General features: G+C 43.5%; 1 protein-coding gene and 1 long non-coding RNA gene across 5 annotated transcripts in view; both read right to left on the reverse strand.

The window, feature by feature from the left end:
• CHCHD3 (coiled-coil-helix-coiled-coil-helix domain containing 3) overlaps nucleotides 1-13,016 on the reverse strand; it is a 261,885-nt gene that overhangs the window by 231,704 nt on the left and 17,165 nt on the right. The window lies entirely within an intron of this gene.
• On the reverse strand, nucleotides 1,335-11,702 carry LOC123479187 (uncharacterized). Its single transcript, XR_006654721.2, has 3 exons — nucleotides 11,481-11,702; nucleotides 8,769-8,975; nucleotides 1,335-6,654 (listed from the first exon to the last, which is right to left on the reverse strand). It is a non-coding gene; the product is annotated as an uncharacterized lncRNA (long non-coding RNA).

Raw genomic sequence — 13,016 nt, forward strand, 5'->3', positions numbered from 1 at the left:
AAAAAAAAAAAAAGGTGAAGACCCTGTAATCCAGTAGAGTGCCCAGGTCTGCAGTGAAGACCCAAGCAAAATCCCGGTGTCGTTACCTGTGGTCCAAGGTAAGTCATTTAACCTCTCCGGGCCTCCATTTCCTCATTTGTGAGTGTTTTGGAGGGTTGTTGGGATGTGACCATGTACAAAATGCCATCAATCAAATTTTAGGTGATGCCAGACTCCAGTAAAGATGCCAGTTAGTAGACTGTGTAGGTCAATATGACTTCTCCAAAAGATTTGATTTGACCAAAAAAGTGGTTCACAGCAAAAACACAGGTAAAACAGGTTATTTTACAGCTTTACAATCCTAACCCTGTAAGTTACCTTACCTGAGTTGAATCAACAAGAAAAATATTAACAGTTAGATTTGAGATGCAAATGTGGTTTATCCACAAGTGAAATCTATTCTCATCACTTTATCTTTACCACTGAATATAACACACTTATATGTGATGCTGTTTTGTTCAAATATATTTTACACATTTTAGTAATCATAGATCTAATTAGAGGTTAGAAAAAAATCTAGTTTGTCATATCTGAATTTAAAATAGTAAACAAATTGGCTAAATTATGAAAATACTATCTCAACTAATAGAGGCAAAAAGAAATCTTTAATTCTCAGAGATTGAAGGTTACATAGAAGAGAGGAGAGATTCAGACAAACCAAGAAGTCAAACACAGTAGCTTTAATTTTGGGTCCTGTAAAAGATACCCATTCCCATAGATCAAACCAATTATCAGAAATAGTTATGAAGACCACACTCATGAGGTGCGGGGGATAAACTCAAGGGGAAAAAGAAAGCAACATGTACCTGCCAGCATCCTGACCCTGGGCTGGGAAAATAATGTGTACACATTACTTTAAATGATTACAAAGCAACAATAATTTTAATCTATCACGAAGAACAACTAAAGCAATACAGTAACTATGCAAAACTGAGTGTGGTGAGTGCTGTTTAAAAAGTGATCACAGTTCCATAGCAGTGGCCAGGGAAGGCTTCCTGGAAGAGGCAGAATTTTACTGAGTTTAAAGATTAATCTGGCTTAATGAAGAAGAAGGGTGGGGGTGAGAAGTCCGGGAAGGGTTAAGAGGCAGGAGGGGAGCAAGGGTCCTAGGGAGAGTTTAGAAAGTAACAAGAGACCTCCTTTCTGAATTAAATCATCAAAATAACTACTCATAGATTATTGGGAATTCACTCTCAAAAAGGAAGTGTAGGAAGCTGTCCCCACTTAAAACCTCTCAGAAACAACGATAGGGTATTTGGAGAACAGCAAAAATATAAACATTTGTACGATTACTCTCCATGCAGACCTCAAAACATATATAAATTCACAATGTGAGAGAGTACTTCAGGGTGTCCAAAAGCAAGGAAAAGTGAGGACATTTTGCAAGTCTCTGCCAAGAATGGAATTTTTTTTTAAATGCACATATCTGCCCTAAAGACACAAAATAAAAGTGTTGATTTAAAGTACTAGACACCTGATATTTTGGTATATATGTAGTAAATATACATATACATACATATATATGTATGTAGTCTTTAATTTCGTAACTTTTATTTTAAAGGCATTTCAAACTTACAAAAAAGATGCATGAATACAACAAAGAAATCCACATGTAGCCTTCGCCCACATTTCCCAATTAACATGTCACCAGATATATCTTATCGTCCTCTCTCTCTCCACACACACACGCAGTTTTCTGAAACATGTGACAGGAAGTTGCAGGCATGATGCCCTTTAACCCTAAATATTCCCCTGTAATTTTCAAGACACAAGGACAATCTCTTAGGTAAGTACAGTAAAAGGATCTAAATTAAGAAATTAACAGCCATACAATACTATAATTCACAGACCCTATTCTATTTTGCCAACTGTCCATACATCTTTTTAAAGGGAAAAAAAGTAATTCAGATCTAATCCAAGATCATACACATTTAGTTATATTTCTTTAGATGCATGATTTAATTTACTGAAGTCAAACTCAAACTTAATAAACCCAGGGGCAACAGTGCCCAACAATTTTATCCTACTCAACTTTTCGGTACTACTTACTTGTTCTGTTATTACAGTGGTCTTCCATATTAAAAAAAAAAAAATGGAGAGGCTTACTTACACTCATTTAAGTACATGAAATACAATAAATGCTTTATCGCCTGTAATAAAACCCGCATGAGACCGTGCTGTACTTGTTAGTTTTGTATATTCCTTCTCTCACTTAATCATCAATACCCTGAGACAACAAGCCTCACCCATCTTTGTAACCCTTATAAATTTACACACAACTATGAACGTTTAAAGGGCAAAGCAGGTTTGATGTTTGCAAGATGTTTCAATAGGATAGAAGGAACAGGGCTATCTTCTCAGGTTAAACTCTCCAACAAAATTCTCCATGAAAGAGAAATGGGAACTGCACATTAAAACGATTAGAGAGTAACAGTGTCTGAGCGTGAAACAAAATCCTTCACTGTGGCGCTAGGCATTTACAAGGAAGAAAAATACCCTGTATTCCGTACCTCCACTGTTAACCTCCGGCGAGGGACTGCCTGGTCCAAGTTCCTTCCACAGCTGCCAAATTCCGTTGACTCTAAGATGTACATTTATTCACATTTTAACAGCTCTGATACTAATGGCATGTTACTCTTGCTAGGGGCCACGTGGCAACCATAACACTGTTCATGACATTGTCTATGAAAGATCAAGAAAGCAATCTCATCAAAACATGCAGAATGAGTGTCAGCAGCTCGGGAGAGAGCTCAGGAGTCCATAGCTTGGGAAAGAACTCTTAAGCAATGCTACATCAGGAGCAATGCCACATCAGGAGCACCCACATGGCATACAGGGTGAGAGTGTATGGAAATACACTGACATGGACAACCTCGAGCCAGAAAGTGAGTCAAAGACTTGGACTCTGAACGTGAATACGTTTCAAAAATGTCATAACCGATTCATTTCACTTCAATTTTCCTTAATCTATGATCTTCCAATAAATAAAAAATTTTATCATAGCTTAATTGTCAAGGTTATTTCTTGACAATAAAAGAGTATCTTATAACTAATGGCATCTTAAGATTCAATAGAACACAGGATTTCAAGCACAGAGAAGGCTATACTATGTTCTTAAAGAACTCCTTCAGCAACAGACCACAGGCGGTGGAACGTCGAACATACTATACACCTGCCAGCTTGAAACTTCTCTGAACACTGACAAGGGGCCTGCAGGCTGGCAGGCCCTGTAACATGCAGGCAGCCACTTCTTAAGGCCACATTTCAGAAGGCACTGTCCCTATTTCCATAACAACAGGCTCCTGGCCCCTAACAAGGCAGGTAAACCACAGGGGGAGACAGCAGGACACACACCCCTACAAACCAAAACACAGCTGGTATGCTAAATTTAGACCTACCAACCTTGACAGTACCCTTTTAATTACTGTTTTTCCCTAATTCTCTAGCATGTTTTTTTAAAAAACCTAGAAGCTGCCAACAAATTCTTTTGTTGCTGTTGGCCAAGTTATTCTGAGCATCATATCCAAATAATGAAACACGAGATCTTTAAAAGTGCATATTCTTGCACCTTGATCATTTTTATGTAATTTTAAAATTGTATGTATTAGATCTAGGCATACACAAGTATGTGTATATATTATACACATTTATATACATATATATATATATGAGTAAGTTTTTACAGATAAAAAGGTATTTATCAGATGGGTTGGAGACAAACTTCAAACAACAATTTCCCTTTACAAATGTTCAGACATAAACAAACTCATAATTATTAGATAATTACATATATATGTAACTGTGACTCCAGTGGTAAATACACACAGCTGCAAACTCATTCATTCAAAAATCACTTTGCCCAGGGAAGGTACCGATATGCAAAGACAAGTGAAAGTGGTTCTCCTCCAGAAAGCTCACAGTCTCTCCACGGAATCTTAGAGGTCGGAGTCCACTGCACCATTTGACAGAAAGAACATTAAGGCCCAGGGAAAGAAAGAATTTACCCGAGGTAAAATGGTAGTTACTAAGAAGGCTGAGACAGAAGTCGGGTCTCATTTCCAATCAACAATCCAATTTAAATTTAAATTAGTCTCTATTAAACAATGTCCTAGGCATTGGGTTACCCCAGACATAATTCATAGCAGTTTTGGAAATGAGCAAACCTCGGTGACCGGCACGTGGCGGTTTGGACAGGCAGGTCCCAAAGCACAAGCCCCCCTCACCACACCACACCACACTGCCACTCACTCACTCACTCACTCACTCTGCAACAACAGACTTTTAAAGCCACCACCTTACGTGGGAAAATGAGTGAACAAAAGCCAACCAAAATTATATAAACTATTATAAAGGTAAATTATTACAACACCTTCACTTCCCTGTCCAGGCACACCAGCCTTGGGCACAGCAGCAAACAAGAGAAGAAGGTTTCCTTTGACATTAGCTGGTACCGCAAGGAACCTGCTGTGACTGTTAATTAAACTGTTAAAATGTGGTTGTCATTATTTTCACAGGTGATGTTGAACACACACACGTTTCTGTGTATGTGTATACAAATATCTGTTTTTCTTTGTTTCAACTGCAACTACACAGAGACAGTGCCTGAACCCCAATGTTGAAATCCAAAGTGAGGTGTTTCAAGCCCTCTCACAAGACATAAGGAAACCCTGTCTGGAGGGCTGACCTTGACTGCGAGCTATGGGAAGATGCCAGCACCCGAGTGATGCCAAAGCGCATTGTAAGTTCATCATTAAAAAGCAAAACGGTACTTGAGTTTCCAAGTTAACCCAAAAACCCATTATAAGCCTGAAGAATTATTCTAAGGATGTTACTTTCAGGTGCACCATTCTTTTGGGGGACAATGCATTCTGACCCCCCGGTCCAATAATGGGGAGTTGGCCAAGAAGGGGCAGTGACTTGAGCATGCAGCCCCTGTCCCTCCTGGACATCACCCACCAGAGAATGCTGAGGTTCAGCTGAGGTTCAGAGTGCCCCCAGGTCACACCACAGTGACGGGCAGAGCTGGAGACCCAGGCTCAGTCATGTCCCGCTCTGTCCACCAAACCATAATGCTGGCCCTTTATTCAGTGTATTCAATAGGTGTCTGAGCAACCTCTTGGGTCATGCATAGGAGGGGCGGGGGGTCTATTTGGACAACTGGGAAGCTCTCCCACCAAACCCTGAGGCCTCTGGCTCTCTCTGGTCTAGTAAGCCCTCCTATCCATACTTGGAAAGACCTACTACTGACCCAGCCCCGGGCTGAAGTACTGCGTAACACTCTGCCAGTTGCAGGACAAGTGAAGAGAAGTGAAATGCAATGCCTTTGCTATTACAGCCTCTGAAGAAACCCTAATACCAATCAGATCGTGAGAGAGAACACCCACTGCCACTATTCAAGTTAAATCAGGGTCAAGTAGATTCTATCAGCCTCCCCAAAACATCAGTCTGAAGCACCCCATTTTTTAAGATAGTTGGCAATCACATGAAAGAGAGAAATGCACACACACTAATGGTAAATGTCCTGAACGACTACATTCAGTGATGTGGGATGAGGAAACAACTGTTTTACTTATTTAATGATGATTTCCTGTGGATAGACTGCATGATGAATACCTTTCAGCTGTGATCTTTGATCATTTTTTTGAGGGCTACATTTTGCATGAATGAGCACACCCAAATAGGTACTCCCTGCTGTTTCATCAACAGAAACTACCAGTTCCTACAATGGGCAAGAAAACAGAAAACCACGTTAAACAACTTATCTAAGGGCACAGGTTTTATTAATACATATGGCTGAGCAAATGCTTCAGTATAAAACAGACTTTAAAAATAAACTACCTGTTAATGAGAATACGAGATCCACAGGCTAAAGAAAAATTACATCTCCCTCTTTCATCCTGAAGGCAACAGAAACAGCACCGTTCCATCTCTGTGAATGCTACATTTCTTTTTAAGACAAAGCAATGCATTACTCCCTAAAGACAAAGTTCTTCAAAAACCAGAAAAATAAAAACATACTTTCCAATACATCCAACAGAGCCACTCTGCTCACACTACAATAACTGAGCGCGGTGCTCCCCGGACAGAGCACGAGGTCGCTCCGCAGAGCCTCATCAAAAGCACCGCCCCCACTCCCTGGACCCTCGGAAGGCAGCACTGAAGACCCAAAGTCTACTCCACCTGCATCCTACAGAGCTCCAAGTGCAAATCTTAAAGCAGCCCAAGAAATATATAATGCCAGTCCCTAAGTGTATGGTGTGAGCAATAAAGACATGGTGCATTTCAAGATACTCTTTAAAAACCTGACAAGATTTCAAAAGTATTTCAACAGCTCTATTGAGATAAAACGTGTACGCCACAAAACTCATGTGTCCAGTGTACAGTTGACGGCTGTTCGGTGTGCATGCAGAGCTGTACAATGCAGCAGTCTCTTCCGGCCCCGGGCCCAGGCAACCGCTCATCCACTTTCTGTCTGTGATGATTTGCTCGTGCTGGATGCTTCACAAAAATGGGACCATACAATGTGTGGTCTTCTGTGACTGGCTTCAGAAGAAGCTGGGGGTGCTCACAGGTCCTTCCGTTCATTCACTCCACTGCCAAGTGTTTCTTGAGCACCTTTTACAGATGAGACAAATGCCCAATGGGTCACAATGGGACCGGGGGCTTTCAGATGTTAATTCCACCCTCCCTTAATTCCATAGGTAAGATGCTAACACAGTTATAAATAAGTACTTTTTAAAGGCAAAAAGTACTGACTACCAAGCAAAAAATATAGACAAAATGCCAAGTGCATTCAGAGGGAAGCAAGGTCAACAGAATCAAGTCTGATAAGGTCCGGGAATCAGTAAGCCCTTTATGGTTCTAACCACTGCACCCATCATTTTTTCTACCAAGAAATGCCCTCCCTTCCCTCCCCCCATCCCCCACCATCAATCCCATCATGTTTGATTGGTGAACTCCTGTTCATCCATCAATACTCAGCTCAAATACCATCACCGCTCTCATGAAGTCTCCCTGACCTGGCGGGCAGAGTTGGTCCTTAATCAGTTCTTTATGCTACGTGGGTACCTCCATTACAGCTCCTAGTGCATTTCTCTGCTCTGTTCGTCTATGAAGCCCCAGCACTTAGCAGTGTCTGGCACAGTGCCAGGTCTAAATAAATGATTGTTGGAAGAAGGGCAAAGAAAACCAAGTGAAAGGCAACGAGGGTAGACAGAAAGGTTGCCAGAACCAACGCGAAGTGTGTGAAGGGTGGCAGGAAAGTTATAGCCCTAGACACTATGTTAAAGAAAAAAAACCAAACCTGACATTTATTGATCACCCGTTATGTTTCATTTAGTCTCCATGGCAACCATGTGAAATTAGTCCTTCCATTTCATTCTGGAGGAAACTGAGATAACTTACACAAGATCACACAACTAGTAAGTGACAAGAGCTCTCGGAACACAAAACACACACTGCCCACACGCCACACACTTTCCCATTTCCTATTTGAAGAAAGTGGGGTTCACCTCCTCCGGAACCTGTGTCTGAAAGCTCGCAATCACAGTACATCACTGCTGGTGAAGAGGAGGTGGGGCTTTCAGTGGGCCAGGCAGCCTCCATCCTGGTACCAACCAGGCCTCCTGAAATACTCAGCATAAAGCTGCGGCTGGATGGAGTACCAGGGAGGCCTTGGAGACGGTTCAACTGAAAGGATTTTACTTGGATGGAAAGACGACAGTAATTCCCAATCAAAATATAACACTGCCTTTAAAAGTTCTAGTTCAAAGTCCTATAAGCAATAATGAGCAATACAAGTAAGCAATTTAAAAAAATCACCATTTTCAAAAGTATTACTTCATCATTTTTGCCAAATGATGAACATGGGTTATGAAATAGTGGTTATGTCAGTAGAGGTAGAATGTTTAATAGCACTGGGAAAAAATCAGAAGGATCAATTTATCATTTATATGTTAACCAGGCTTGAAAACATTTTTTAATTACGCTGTTCATCTTTTTCTTAGAGGCTTTTATTAAACAAACTAATAAAATATGTCAAAGGTCAAAAATAATCACAGAAAGAGGATTATAACTTCCTATTACCTTATAATAAACACTCTAAAAAAGTTTATGAGAAAGAATATTAAACAACCTTTTTAGAAAAGTTTTATAAAGATGTCAGAAAAGCAGTGTATGAGCTCGATCTCTTGTAAGATTCCCAGAAAAGTCAATATGTTATTTGGAAAAATTAAAGAAAACCACTGAGCCCAACGGGTATCTGTGATGTTCCACGAAATTAAACAAAAGCTGCTCAGCCAGCCTCATTTTTCCTGCCGGAAAAAAACAGTTCATCAGCCTCATTGTGTCTGCAACTGTGCCTGTACACAGGGAGAGAAAGCCAGCTCTTCTTGCTAACCACACAAGTTTTACCAGGGAAATAAGCTGAGGGCTGTTGTAGGTATTTTGTTAGATTAATTATATTTTGTTGAAATAATTTGTTGAAATAATTATAAGAACAACAGAATCCATAACCTAGCTGGCTGCATTAATAAAACAGACATGTTTTTGGCAAACTATCTTAAATAATGCTTTAATATTTTTATTTAAATCAAATCTATCCTTAATTACAGTGATTTTCATATAATTCCTCGGGTCCATCCTCAAAAGCAGCACACAGAAATCAGTATTTTGTCTCATTTTTTGAAGTCATGAGATGACTGTCGCGTCAACAGAAGGATGAATCCTACCTGAAGAGTTCGATCAGTGTGACCGCCAAACCAGTGTGACATAGCTGTACGCATCGCCGATACCGCAGCACGTGGCCCAGCGGAAACCAGGGTGCACTGGGCAAATGCCCGGAGGAGCGATGCCAAGTTAGAGGATGCTTAGCTATTTGTGTATGGTCTGAACACACAGGAGCCAGCTCCCTGGTCTGCCGCTCTCCCCACAGTGGCCTGAGGGAACACAAGCAGTGAGTGGGTCTTCCTCCCAATGCCTAACCAGAAGCCCAACCAAACCTCCAAGTTCCTCGCCTCCACACACCCAAACCCCCAGGCTTCAAAGAGTTGGGCCCAGAGCTTGGGTGAGAGCAAAGAGACCGCCCTTTCAGGAAGAAAAGTGTCAGAGTTGAGTCAGAAGTTGAGATCCAGCATGGAGACCAGTCCCCAGGAGAAGAGATGGGGATGAGGAGGCCTACTCCCTAGGGGGCTGGAGTTCTGACGACAGGGCATTCGGGGGGCCTCCTGGGAGAGGCAGCCAGAGCTAAAGAGCTGCTTTCCGAGTCAGAGGCCTTGGCCCAGACCTCTGGACCTGCCTCAACTAACCTTCCTACCCTAAAATTCCAGGGCACAGGGGCTGATGCCAGGTTAACTCTGACCCAGCGGGAATGGAAAAGGAGAGTGAGGAGGGGACCAGGAACTGAGAGTGCAAGACCCTCCAGGGGAAAATCCCAAATTGCTTCAGCCCTCTCCAAAATGTGCCTAGTCCGCTCAGATTATTTCTCCTCTAAACTAAATTAGTAACTAGGAATGGGCCGTGAATCTCCACATCACTGCTTCCATGTTAAGGCCCCACTCCCTGGCGACCACCCACCCCCAAACCGATACTTTCACAACGTGGCGCTCAAGAAGGTGCCTCTTGCACCGGGCTTCGCTGGGTTGCTGGGGCTAAGACCTGAAGCCACAAAGCCCGCTCCCGCACCATCCACCACGCCCAACCCCTCACACCCAGGCTCAGCGAGCCGAGCTTCCGAGAAAGGTCCCTCCTCCTCCTCGTGTCTGGCTGACGCGAGCACCTGTACAAGGGACCAGATCTGCTTTAGCTCCTTCACTCCACAAACACGTACTGAGCACCTAACATTACAATACAGTCACTGTGGCTGAGGGTGCAGAAGGTGAGCAACAACCATTCCCTGCCTCAGAGGCCCATAATCGAGTGGGGAAGACAGACACGTAAACGCGTCATGACAACGTAAGGAAGCGTATGCTACAACAAGACTTGCTGACACAACAAAAGGAAATTCTTCAAAAAAGGTATGGGCTTGGGAAGCCCCCATGAGAGGAAGGGGCAATGGCTATCAGAAAGAGAAACTGCCTCACCCCTCTGAGACTTCCGTTTGTCCCACTTGCCTTATCATCTGACTTCAGCAGGTCAATGTTCACCTACAGCAAAGACAGGCCTATCCCTGCTTTACCTCCGCAAAGAGAAGTCAAGGCCAAAGAAGGGAAAGCACAGAAAGACGTTCCATACGAGGACATCCTGAGAGGACCAATGAGTGGGTAAAGGCTGTGGAATCTGAGGAACAGCGGTGAGTAAATGGGCTGTTACACCACTATCTGACAAATGACAGGACAAGTGCACACTGGGGCGCTATGGGACCCCACAAGAGGGGCACCTAACCCAGACTCGGAGTCAGGAAAAGCTTGCTGGGGTAAGTGATTTCTAGGCGGTGACCTGAACCACGAGGAAGAATTAGCCAGATAAAGGACAGGTCAGAGGTGAGGTGGGGGTGGAGCTGGGGAGGACAGCTGGAAGAACAGTGTTCACACAGGAAAGAACACCACATTCACAGAGCCAAAAAGGACAAGTTCAAGGACACTCGGGAACTTCAGTGTGACTACACAGAGTTCACCATGAGAGAAGGGGGTCCAGAGATGATGCAGGAGACTCAGCAGGGGACAGACTGTGCAGGACCTAGCTGGCTGTGTTGAAGAGATTTATATCACCCTAAGACAAAGGGGGAAGCCTTGAATTGTAAACAGAGGAATGACATGATTGGTTTTAAGCTTTGCAAAGACTACTAGGGCTGCGGTGAGAATAGACTGGGGAATGCAGAAGAGCAAAGGGGCATGAAGTGGGGAGCAGAGCTGCGGTACCCACTTTCTGACAAGTCCCGCCAACCAAGTCAACATACAGGGACCTTCGGCAGCCCTCCACCACCCCACCAGACAACCTGTGAGGCGCTCTAACCACCTTAATACACCTTTAAATAAGGAGATCGTTATTCTTACTACCCTGTAATGTAATTTCAATCTCCAGTCACTTGATGCAGGCTAATTGAAACCCCTATTTCAATTAACGATATACTCAGGGGACCAGGGCACGCAGACCCAGAATACTGTGCTAAGTGTGCCACAGCGACTCCACGGAAAAACCTGAAGCACCTCACCATAGTGATCCCCGCGGTCCCCAACGCTTCTCAAGGAACACTCCAGCACCTGACAGCTGTCAGCAAAGTGTCAAGTAGCCCTGGGGGCAGAAGGGGCTGGAAAGGGGGACTTAAAAGCACTCTCTCCTCCCCGGCAGCACGGATCTGGCCTACTACAGAGCGCTGTGCAAACGACTCGGAGTAAACCAGTAGACAGACAGGGTGAGGGGAAGACACGGAATGCTGGGGCAGACCTCACTTTCTTAAATGGTTTTTACGAGGGGAAACATCATCATCGCCAACAGTAACGTACCATTTGGTCGACAGCTGGAGGGCCGATGGACTGACTCGGAATAATACCCCTGCTGGCAGCAGGAAAATGTGCATCTGAGACTCGCTTGGGAATTTGTTTTTAAAAATCTGAGCCATCCAGACGACGCCCTAAACGTCTATCAAATTACAAGGAAGGCAAAAAATACTGTTAATCAAGCATTTATTTTACCACTGGCATATTAAATTTAAATCAAAAGTACTATTTTTATCTGTTTTAGGCCCTATACCAGGGGTGTCAAACTCATTTTCACCAGGGGCCACATCAGCCTCACGGTCGTCTTCAAAGAGCCGAAATAATTTTTAGGACTGTATAAATATAACTAATCCTTAACTGTTAAGGAGTTGAAATTACATTCGGCCCTTTGAAGGCAACCACGAGGCTGATGTGGCCCCCGGTGAAAATGAGCTTGACACCCCTGGTCTACACTACATAACCCATTAGGGCTGCTTACATAACCAATGTCTGATACTTATTTCATAAACCTTGAAGCATGATTATACAATTCATACTTCATGCTTGTTTTCTCTTAGAGGTTTACATTACTGGTGACATCCACGACTACCTTGTTATGCCAGTAACAACACTTGTGTCCAAAATGAACTGCAGCAAAGAATGGGGCGTTTCTTTAATATAGCTTCTCTTTTTCCACATGGCCACTGAAGTGACTTCCTTCCAGCTCCTGAGTACTGTGACTCTGTGGCATTACTTTATTTCTTTTTCTGTATTTTTTTTTTTATTTATTGATTTGAGAGAGAGGGAGGGGAAGTAGGGGAGAGACAGAGAAACATCGATTTGTTGTTCCACTTACGTATGCACTCACTGGTTGCTTCTTACCTGTGCCCTGAGCAGAGATGGAACCTGTAACCTTGGCGTATCGGGATGATGCTCTAACCAACTGGGCACCCGGCCAGGGCTCACTACTGTATTTCTGATCTAAGTGCGACCTGACAAAACGGCTGCTTCTTCCTAATAATTTAGGCACAAGGAGGAAAGTCCTGACCGACCTGACTGCACCCTACTTGGAAGCACTAATGGAAGGTAAATCATGCTACAATACTCACAGCACAGGGACCTCTGACGGCTGAGTGAGCATCTGAGGCCAGCGGTCAATCAGTCAACTAAGAATCGAGTTCCACGTCACAGAGGACTCCTGACAGGGGTGGCACACTGACATTCCAGAAGCTACCAGGCTTCTCTCTCCATAACTCCTTGCCTCTCCTGCTGCAGCCTTTTCTTTTCTGCGTGACTCCCCTTTCGCCATCCAAAAGCACCACGGCACGTGCACTATATTGCCGATTGTTCCATTTTTCTAAGTTTTCTATGCTCTCTTCTCGATTTTAAAATAAAGCGAGTTTAATTTGTGCTACTCTCTCAAAATTAAATACAACACAAAGAGCAGTGACTCAAACAGCGTAGAGAACAGTGCCCTGGACCATGGGAGAAAAAACGGAAGTGGGAGTCAAGGGCCACCACAACCCAGCCACTTGGCCTGCATCACCAACCCTCCCAACACTC

The sequence above is a fragment of the Desmodus rotundus genome, chromosome 6 (assembly GCF_022682495.2).
Source record: "Desmodus rotundus isolate HL8 chromosome 6, HLdesRot8A.1, whole genome shotgun sequence".
NCBI lineage: Eukaryota > Metazoa > Chordata > Mammalia > Chiroptera > Phyllostomidae > Desmodus > Desmodus rotundus.